The sequence below is a fragment of the Formica exsecta genome, unplaced genomic scaffold (genome assembly GCF_003651465.1).
Source record: "Formica exsecta isolate Colony F162 unplaced genomic scaffold, ASM365146v1 scaffold72, whole genome shotgun sequence".
NCBI lineage: Eukaryota > Metazoa > Arthropoda > Insecta > Hymenoptera > Formicidae > Formica > Formica exsecta.
The window spans coordinates 3,333,313-3,345,237 of NW_021853485.1; the positions used below are offsets into that span (position 1 = coordinate 3,333,313).

At 37.8% G+C, this 11,925-nt stretch overlaps 1 protein-coding gene across 2 annotated transcripts in view; it reads left to right on the plus strand.

Moving 5' to 3' along the window:
- The window catches only part of LOC115243471 (homeotic protein spalt-major-like), a 110,104-nt gene that overhangs the window by 4,854 nt on the left and 93,325 nt on the right, over positions 1–11,925 (plus strand). The window lies entirely within an intron of this gene.

Below are 11,925 nucleotides of genomic sequence, written 5' to 3' on the forward strand. Positions count from 1 at the left end.
ATATATTTTTTTTTTAATTAGAAGGCTTGTCCAATATAATTTTTATGCAATCATCATATTTTAATATCGATATGTGAGAAAGAAAATTTTTAATTTTGACGTAACACTTTAAAACAAATAAAAATTATTAATATGCGAAAATACAATATATCTTCTCGAGATTTCCCTCTATGTATGGCGCACGCGCGATCGCCAAATGTGGAAAATTTAAGACGATGATTTCCATCTATAGAAGCATATACTTTATCGGATACATTTACGTCCTCCCCTCCCCCTCCTCCCTCCTCTGCCATTAAACATAACCAGAACTTGTCCGACCGCGGGGAGATAAGAACTCGTTACTATAAACTACTCGGTTTTACTGAATCCACGTACCTGACATTTGTGTGTGTGTGTGTATATATATATATGTATGTTCACACACTTTTCGCATACGTGTACCATTCGCGAGAGATCACGTCTAACATTTAATGCCGGACACGCTTAGGCCTCGCCGATATAAAAACGGATATTTCGTGGAGGAGTGGAATATTTCGCGGAAAATATTTTTCAGATACGCGCGGCACACATGTTATTTTTCCGCCGTATAATACGTAGAGATGTATCGGCGATCGCGCGAAGGAATGAAATTACGGCGAGGCCTCCGCGATGATCGGAGAGGAGGCGCCGATAAACGGGATGCTCTTAATTTGCCCAACTTTTTCAATCGCAAGTTCCCGCAGCTCCCGCCCGTTGTGTGAGTTGTACTATCTCCGCGAATAGTTGGAACATCTCGAAAACAACATAAAGCGCGTCTCATTCCTGAGAGCGTGTACGTGACAGGCCCGGTTTCTTGCTGAGTCAGAAGCAAAATCGAAAATGTCTGCGGTTACCGCGGTAACGATTAGTCTAAACTCGCGGACCAATGTTTGCTTAAATGCAATGCGATAATAATTATTACTCGATCTTTCTGATATTCTTCATGTAGCGTGACTCGTCGAGACACCTCATCAGATGTCGTAGTCTCTTTATTCTATCGCGTCAATACGTTTTTATATATACTCATTTATGACGTTCTAAATTGTGTGATGATAAATTGAGCTGTTAACACAAACATATATATGACATGTGAACATCAAACGGAAATGTCGAAAATAAGCTATAAAACTATTTATCATCTGTCAACTTTACCGATTGTCTATATTTTTCTACTTCATGTAATATATGAGGAAATGAAACTTTGACAAACAGATATAGGAATCTATTTCACAATTTACAAAAATATTTGCGATGCGTCTTCCTCTTCGATTTCGATGAAACTCAATTAAAAGATATTTTATTCTTTACGTTGAAAGCTATATATTATTTATACTTTTTTTGTATTATTATTATAAATAGAACATCTCTCAGAATAATTTGTTTATTATAAATAAAGCAATGCAGAATTAATTGGATTTAACTTTGTTATATTTTCCTGTAAAAAAGAATATATATAGATAGATATTATTAAAATTACGATTAGTTAATGTTTGACGTTTGGCAACTGAGAGCTGGCAATATTTATTGTGTATCGTAATCTAGCATAAGAAATTTTCTGATCAAGGAAATTAGCGCTTCTTATGATCGGTCTTTCCACTCAAAGAGAGATATAACGAACATATCCGTGAATTATAAGTATGAAACGCAGTATTCACAAATCAATTTGCATTTCTCTTTCGCTGTTATCTTAATGTTATACATACCACGAAAATATGAGCGACGAGTCGCGGTATCAAGAGACCGTTGTATTATAGATGGAGATAAAGCGATTAATATATTGAAACAAAATTATAACGAGTGTGTGAAAAATATTGGTACAGATTAATTTCGCTGGAAACTTGTTTTTAATTCCGTTTATCGATAACAGAACAAACATGTTGCACATAGTTCTGGAAATTTCTGGAGAATAAGAATAAAAATTTAACACACAAAACTAAATATAAATACTCGCATCTTAAAAAATAAAAATAAAAATCGAAAATTTGGCAGAAATAGATTTGTAATACATAGTTATTCGCGCGTAGTTTTTATCTCAATAAAATGGTATAAAAAATGTCAAAAACCGTCCAATTTTTATTTAAAAATATTGCCAAGGTAGCGTTTAAAATTGAACTTTATTAATTATCGTTGCAATAAAGTATGACAATGTCTTTTTGTGTAAGTGAACAAAAAATAGGATTATATTAGAAATAATATTTTATGGCAGAATAACGCGTATCGTGTAGAAAAGGCGAGGATATTTTCGGTCGTAACTTACAATCGTTTGAGAATTGGACGAAGCTTAAGGATACTGGAATAGCGCCAAGACTCGCATTAAACAGATAGGATTATACATCATCCGTGAATGTATCGAAATCGCAAGTACATATTTGCCCGGGCGACGCCTGTCACTTCCGTTGGAAGGTTTTTGTAGATACGTCGTATAATAGTTCGTTCGTCAAGAGCGAGTGTATAAAGAATTTTGAAGGCCGTTTCCTCCTTTAAGCGATCGGTGAACAGTGGAGGAATATGCTGACGTGAAGGAGATCGTTGACAGACGAATAGAGAGAGGGGTCCCGTCGTGTGTGTCCGTCGTCGGGGACGGGAAGTTGTCTGCCGCGTCGGACGGCGGCTAATATGTGACAAGTAACTAAGAACCATCCGAGACTTGCACCGGCTGCATATTAATAGATCCTAATATGCGGCCGCGCGCGCATTGCTCTTCGGGCCGGCATCATTATGTCAGAGAGGTCTGTCTCTTCCCCCTTCCCGATTTCTTCCTCCGAAGCTTCAAACTCGCGGAACTCGCGCGAGGCGTCGATTTAAGCATCGTTCGAGACGCGAACTCATCTCGACGACGATTTGATGCACGCGGGTCATTCCTCTAAAACGTTCATCAATGAGATACTAATGGAACGGCTCACTGTTCTTCCGCCGCGCTCGGTTTGCCACGTGGATTTATCGTCTTCGGGGCAGCAGCCACTTGTAGTTTGTCACGCGAACGCGAAATGAGATTATTATTCGCGCTGTGAAGTACGCGTCTTCGTCTCGTGATCCGCGTATAGATTTGACAAATTGCGGCGAGAGCGAGTCTCTCCCTCTTTCTCTTTTAGTGACGTCCGCCGCCGTCGGTTAATTATCTCACATGTTGCGGGAATACTTTGTCGGTTATCATAAGTCGCCATTGTACTTTCTCGATTGCGAGGATGAACGGATATACAAGAATTGAATCAGTCTTTTTTTTTTTTTTTTGACATAAAAAGAAATTGATTCATTGAAATATGGCAGAATTATATATTATTTGACTATTTATTGCCACGCTGTTTAACATGCATATTTTTAACATAGTATGCAGATGTACTTTACAATGAGGAGGTAATTTACATATCTGTATGCATTATCGTGTGCAAATAAATATAGATATGTTTAAATATTTAAAATCGTGCGTGTTCGGCGAAAACATTTTTTACATTTTCAGCGATACGGAAACTTGAATTGTCGATAATACATGCGTGAGTATGATTATTTATTACTATATTTCGGATAATTGATTATTATAAAGTGAGTATCGTAAAACGATGGAAGAAATTCAAAATTATATGAACTAGAGCATTGAGAGATAGCGTGATTGCGAAACGAGGAAAAAGTATACAAATGACATAAAAATATTAAAGACACAAGAAGAATATGAAGAAAAAAATGTTTGTTGCGTTATCGCTTGACCGTTTGTCGCGTATGAATATTTAGACGCGAATATCTATGTTACACAATGTATCAGTACAAGGCGACACATGGTTATCATGCCTTAACAGTTTTGCTTATTATTAATCGCTCCCTGCTTTCATTAACTTGTCCTCAAACTGATAACACACATAAATGAATTATAATATGTGTATCAAAGTTTACAAATAAATGTCACTCATTCAATGTTCGATGTAAAAAGTCTTAGGTTGCAGATTCGAGAACACAGATCTCGTAAATTGTCGCATACATGCCAAATATCGCTTGCAACTATTTGTTTATATTTTCACATTACGTGATCTACACATTTATGCGCGTGGTTCAATAAATAATAATTATCTATTGTCGGGGCTCTATTTCTCACGCAACATAATAAAATTATGGAGAATCGGAGAAAGATATTCAGAAGAGCGACACGTAATGATTTACCTTGTCTCTTCGGTTTCCTCTATGATTATTTTCGATCGGCATCCCGTGTATGCGTGGAATTGCGTGGCCTCGGACACGTTTATTTAAACGCACGATTTAAAAACAATGTTAATGACGGAAGACGTATGATGGCGTAGAAGCGCGTGAATTTTTGTCGCACCTACCGAAATTCCGATACTAATCAACGATTTCGACCGCTACATTCCTCATTACTTAAAAAATATCATTCGAAAGCCGACCGAACGCGACGAGTATCTCGATTATATATTGAAAAAAAAAATTAGACGTACCACGTGAAAAGTGTTGGAAAATATTGCGTACGAAAATGAAATATAAATACTGACGTGTAATTTAAAATGAAATTTTCTCTTCTTAATATTTTTTATATTAACGAATATATTTTGCGAATTCGTCGACAACGAAACTCAAGGTTTCTTTCGGAAAATAACAAAATAATTGGAGCAGTAAGAAGGAGAAGATGGAGAGACGTATGAGAAAATAATATGGCTACAGAGAAACACATACCCATTCTAATAAAATTATCTTCACTGTCGTCGAGTTGAATCACTGTCGTTCTCTTCTTCATTGCTACTATTTGCGTATATCGGTATGATTAAGTAGTTTTGGCACACACAACTCTAAGTAGCTCGCATCATATCGCTTAAACGTCAGATATGAATTGAATCTCGAACGTCTTGCAACATAGTAGCGACTTCCACTTTAAAACGAGGAACAAAAGAGAAAAAGAAAAAACATAGAGAAGAATAGAGGATCTCTGGATAAAAACTAAACGGTACGCTTTTTTTTCCTTCTGCTATTTTTTTCAATATAGCAAATTCACGTACTCTTGACTGCTGCGACGACGCGCGTATATCGATAAATTCGAAAGTGAGACGGAATCCTAAAAAAAAAAAAAAAAAAAAAAAAAAAAAAAACCAAAAAAAAAAAAAAAAAAAAATTAAAGCCGTTGAAAGAAGCAAGGAGGTGAAAGAGGGAAGAATCTGGAAAAAAGTATAGTTGCTGACTTACCGGTTTCTTGCCCTTTGTCGTGCGTGAATATTTTTGGTCGACATCGCGTGGATGCGGGGAAACGCGTGGGTGTCTGCGACTGTCCCGTCTGCCAACCCCAATCTATTAGACATCTTAGTGTACGTGTGCGCGTGTTTCTCACGCACACACGATCCCACATGCACGCGCGTGCATTCGGGGCCGGGCTTCTCTTTTTTGCTCTCCTCGCCTTCTTCTGTCGCCGACGATCGGTGGTAGAAAGGGGGAAAAAAAAAAAAAGAGAAGAGGAGGAGCGTCCGCGAGAGAGACAATGCCGATGCTCGTTCTCTCCGCAGAATCTCGAGAAGCGAATGACCGGAGTGTACCTGAAAAATTGATCGCGAGTTAGCCCGACACTGGACGTTCGAAATGTCTTCTTATTCGCGGACGCGGAGGAAACGATGAAAGAAGCGAGGAAAAAACGTAAGAAAAAAAGCGTTACAATATGCAGATTATTCTTATTATCATGGCGCGATATGATCTCAGTATTATATTCCGAAGGAATATCATATGTTGTCAAAATATATACGCGATATTAATCTATACGCATTAATAAGATATAACAATAAAATATAAGTTAAAAAAAGGAGTCCAATCCGCAGCAAAGAATACATTAATACACAATACGGAATATTAATCGTCGATAAATTTATTTATTTATTTATTTTTTTTAGGCGGAATTTTTTATCTTACGGTCCTGTGGAACGTACAATACTTTGTGAATGGATAAAACGCGCGAGCCCGCGATTCGAATTCCATTCGGCAGTAAAAGGCGGCACCTTGCATGCTACCCTCGCTTCGCGCTGAACAATTATCCGCGATATTATTTATATCGATGTCCCGCATCGCGTTCCGTCATTCCGTTTCTTCCGTCGCGTTATGTCACGGCCGTGGTACGGGCCGCCGTTCTCGTTTTCCGGCGAGGCCGGTGTCTCTCGGCACGACGCGATCCGATCCGGTCCGCTCGGCTCGGCGCGGAGGGCGCTTCTTCTGCGCGTCCTTCGCGCAAAACCTGGGTGAGCATTCCTTCGCGGAAGAGGCGAAGGTCGAGGCCAATTATCGAGTGGCGAGCCGCGAAGGCGGCTTAATGCTCGCGATTCCCTATGACGGGTCATATTCGGTCCCCCCTTCCCCCTTTTTGCTCCTGCCGTTGACGATGTCGGGCGACGATTACACGTTGGCGTCAAAGAGTACCGACCGTTGCGTAAATTCTACCACCGATACGTTCGTCTTTGTCTCTCTCTCTCTCTCTCTCTCTGTCTGTCTCCTCGTTTCCATCCGGTGTCCGCGCGCCTTCGTCCTCAAGCTTTCTCTATCTCTTTTCTACCGGATTCTCCTTGTCTCCCTTTTTCTTTCCATCGGGACATCGTCGTTCTTCTCTCACGGTTCGGTACAGTACGGCACCTCGTGAGATCCGAAGAGAGATCAGGGAGGTGACCAGTGCATCGTAACCGTAATTCCTCAAAAAGATTCCGATGCTCGCCTTCCTTCCTCGCGGTTTATCTCTCATCCTCCTCCCGAGTATCTTTCTTTTTCTCTCGCTTTCTTGCTCTTTCCCGGCCTTTCCTTTCGCGTCCTCCTCGCGTTGATACGAACCGTCAGTCTGTGTTCAAGAACTTTAGATGGACAGGTAGATTTTAGCTAACAAATTGATCGGGATGAGACCGGGACGGTATCTGGCGTTTCTCGCCATTAGACGAGCGTCGTCGATGAGGACGCGGACTTTCGAGAAATCCTTACTTTCTTGGACACTCGCGCGCGTAACGATCGAGATCGAATTAGCGATCTCGTAACTGCCTACTTGTACGACAAATATTTATCATACATTTTAAACTTGCGTAAATTTATTGCCCACACAGATAGTAGCGTTAGATTGAAAGACGGAGCCATTTGCTACTACATTATTATATATCAATAAAATTATTATTAGTAAAAACGAATGTCATTTGTATATGATAGGGCGTCCTCAAGTGTATACGAATGGGCGATTTAAGTGAAATTTAGCATATAGTATTACAACGTAGTAGCTAAATTTATGGCTCAAAACAACTCGGATGATTCGAGAACGGCCGCTATAAACCGCGATGTATAATTATTTCGTCGTTTTCTGTTGAACTGTTGCACAGTGTGACTGAATCGATTGGACGACGCGCGTATATCGATCGCCACATCGATCCGCGTCACAAAATTTCCAAGGACAACGAACGACGGCTGGTTATTAAGAATTATACGCCTGGGTGACGTGAATTATTCATAAAATACGACGAGTTTGACGGGTACGGACGAAATTTTAAACGACGCAGGTGAGAATGTCGCCTTGAACTTATGGACAGAGCGAATAATTTCGACCTGACGTTACATAATAACTCGCGCAAATCGAATTAATGCAAATTCGTAATCGTCGTGTAAGTACTTGTTCTTACGCGAAAAGATGTGTGTGCAAAGTATATCGCTCACCGTCATGATAAAGAAATGCCGGGTAATGTATGATAACAAGGCGTGAATTATTGATACCCAAAACTGATTATCCTTGTAAAAAGTCATGTGATCGGGCACATTTCAATCGATTCTGCTGAATTTATAAAAGTTTAATGCGCTTCAAATATAATTCGCGGTTTCTAATTAAAAATTATGAGGAGAAATTAAAGGCATCCCGAATTCGATCGTAAAGAAACACGTCGAAGAAATTCGGAGATAACCGATCGTGGAAAAATTCACACACGATCCCCTTCTGATTGTTTATTTGGTATGATATTTTAATTAATTTTTTTAATTAATTAAAATATTATATTTTTCATATCTATTAAAATAAAAAAAGAATAACATGTTATAACAAACTAATTATAACCAGATGCGATCATATTTAATCCTTTTTATTTTCCACAAGAATCGAACTATATTTCTCCCTTTATAACAAATTATTCAAATGTATTAAAATTTACGAATGAGAAATGAAAAATTTTTATCCGATGCGCCTGAATAGAAGCGTATATTCTCGATTGCATTCGGGTCGATCCTCCGTACGAGCAAAAAGGAACTCGTCTACCTTCAGGGTGAAATATATCGAGATTAGACGATCGGGGCTTGCGGGGAAGTGTCCAAGAATTTGACCAATATTTTAAACGAATCGCTCATATATGCCGGCATTCGCGGCCAATCGCGTTTTTGCGTCCCGACGCTCGAACGTCGTCGCGCTTCCGCGCGTCAATTTCGGCGCGATTTTCATCACCTGCTTGTTAATATCGTCACCTCCAGTTCAACCGATAGATTACACCGTTTCGGCCAATTAGCCGAGAATCGTCTCGAGTTCGCTCTTGTATTAGAACTGAGAACCACTTATTACGAGCTGGATATTTTTCGTTTTTCTTAGAATAATTCTGTGTCTTTTCTTTCTTTTGATATACCTTTACTTTTTCGCGAAGACGCATAAATTATTAGAAAATACTTTTCTTTCGGAGGAAATATAAATGTGATCCATTTCATGTTAGACGTAACGTGATGGATAAGACGACGTTATTGAAAAAATAGTTTACTCGAATAAAAGTTGCGACGATGTTAGCGCGATCACACAGATTTATAAAGTAAATAGTAATCTCATGTTTTTATACGTAAACGATATTATTCAATAAATTGTTTCTTTCATCAGCGCATTAATATTACGATATCACTCTAGCATGCGTATTTAATTTAATATAACTATTATATTACGGTAATGAGAGAAAAATGGATAAATATTGTAGATATGAATAAACATGCGCAGAATATGCATAATGTTGCCATAAATTATGGAACCTGCTGCTCCCTCGTCTACAGCCTTAACATTACCTAACCTACCTCAAGACATAGTATCTTTAGATCTGTGTGGTCGCGCGCGCATCACATTACGGATAAATTACGTCATGCAAAATATTCTTGTATTTAATTGCCATATATCACATAACATCTCGAATCCTTCCGAAGCGATGTTGCCGTAATAAAATATACTTCACGAACCGGACAAGAATTTATCGCGCACGATGTTGCAAATTCCAAAACTCTGCGCGCGTACGTAACGAGAAAGCATTCTCGGATCGAAGCTTGAATAGCCCGTGAAACAACTATTCTCGTAAATATCGTAAGTTAAATCAACGACTATAATTTGGCGATTCTTTTTACAATATATATATATATATATATATATATATAAGAGGTTTCTATTGGAGAATAGTTTAAATGATCTTTGCAACAATTTAATTTTACAGCGTTTCATCTTATTAAAATAAAGAGAATATAAATTTGTAGGAATATATCTCTTCATTTAATATAGTATTTAATGCTATAAATTAATTATTTTTATTTTTTGATTAACTTGTTTAAATTTTTTTATTACAAACTAAATGAACCGACTGTGCAATACATATGTCAATCTTTTTAATAGTAAGAGAAAAACGCAATCGAGAACGTATATATTCTTTAAGAAATAATAATAATAATTCTAAAAATAACCCTGAGATTGGATTTATTCATACGATTTATATATCTTTACAAAATGCGTTATTATCTCGGTTAAATCTACCTACTATGGCATTACTATAATGTCGCGTGTAAGTTGATATGCCTGGGACTATAAAAGAGCTAAGAATTCGCGGTTCTAGTTCACTATTCTTTTTCGTTAAACGCAATGCCCCTCCTCTTCCTTCTGCTCCAATAAGATTCTTAACTATTATTTAAAAATTGTTCAGTAGTCGAGAAAAATCGGATATTTATATTTATAATTGAATGGTATTTTATCACTTGTAATTTTTAATATGCTTTTTTATCAATATTTCATACATTACACAATATTTCGCGTTAAACTATTCAAACGGACAGAGGAACCAATTTGGTACATCGTTCACTGGCATATGCTGCAAGGGCAAGACGTCCAATTGAATCACTGCCAAATTAAGTTCTGAATGTACAGAAAATAGAACTTTCAATGTTTGAATAGTAAAAAAAGCCTAGCTGTATTAGCTGTATAAATTATATTAATTTATATTTATAAAACTTTGACATTCTTTCTCAAATTATTTCATATCGATCTTATTATTTTTTTTGAAACTTTTACTATGTATATATTTTTAGAAAATAAAAGATAAATGAAAAGTAATAAAAGATTGTATGTGACAAAACTAGGATATATCTATTAGTCAATTATTTATGAATATATCACGAAAATATACGTATATCGATAATTATAGTCATATTATATATTTTTTGTTGACTCTTGTAATATATCCAGGATATGATAAAAACTTGTTACAGCGCAATTTTATAAATACTTAAAAAATATATATATAGTATAATTTTTGAGCGAAGAAGCGATCAAGAATACGGTTGATAGGATTTCGTCAGAGTATTATGAAAGGCACGAAATGGCGTGAAAAGGAGGGATGATGATTATGACGTCCGCCAGTTGGATTAATTCGAGCCCCGGGAAGGTTGAGTGAGCACCTCCGGGGATAGGAGCACCGAGAGAGAAAGAGAAAGAGAGAGGGTGGCGTAGAACGACACGCACCCGTAGTGTGTGGATGGAGTGGAGCGAAGGCCTGAAATTGGCCGCGTAGACTGTCGTACCATTCGTAAAATGTGCGTCGAAGCGACGACACATCAAAAGCCGTCGTTTAAGAGGGTCATATTATTTGGCGCGCGCGGGAGCGAAAGGGTTATCAGCCGTCATCGCTATCGTCGGCGGGTGACGCCAACCCAGAAATGCGCGCGCGAGAGAGGATACCACCCTATTTACTTAACAACCAGCACCAGAACCGAAACCCAAGCGGCCCCGCGGGCTTATTGCCAACCGACGCCTCCTCTCGTCACTTCTTCCATGTACACACCATGTGCCCATTATGTACAACCGCTATATGTATCTCCTTGGGTGCTCGTGAGAACTTAATCGCCACCGGTGGCACGCGCCTCGCTGTCGCGTCGACATCAACGAGAGAAACCCCCGTCCTCTCCCTCCCTCCGCCGTTATGATAACAATAATAACTTTATTGAAGGTGCGGCGAGGCGATATTGCAGCCGAGAGTCCGCGAATAGTCACGCAAAAATATCAAATTAAAGATTAATGAATTAATAAGTTAATTAAAGTCATTTCGCCGAATCGAATATTTTTATACACGAAATATTATTTTCCTCCCAAAGGAGCTTAATATCTAAATGTTTTTCTTTCCATGAGAAAGTAAAATATTGTCGAATTTTCGCAAAATGGCAAAAAAAAAAAATTGTCTTATTATTATATTTTTTCATAAGTATATTTATATGTTTTGGTAAAAAATATGGATGGTTTTTTGTATATATTTTATTGAATATATATAAAAATTATACAAGTGGAAAAGCGCAAATTTACAATTCAGTAATATAATAACTGGGAAGTATATAAGAGAAATCTGATATGAACAGTTTGCGTGATTTTCTATTATCAGAATAAAATATCGCAATTGTAGATTTTTTTTTTTTAGGAAGCTGTATTTTATACAAAAATCAGTAGTCTCGATTCTAGGAGAACAATGAAAATGTTTCATTTTCCGCTCGAGGTCCATAATCACCCATCACCGGAAGGCGCGGTACGCCCGAGAACTGTGGGAATGATTCCATCGATCGTAACGCTGCCCAACCCGTAATACGCGCATTAAAAAAAAAAAAAAAAAAAAAAAAAGTGAAAAGTTAAAAAAACTGAAAAAAAAAATA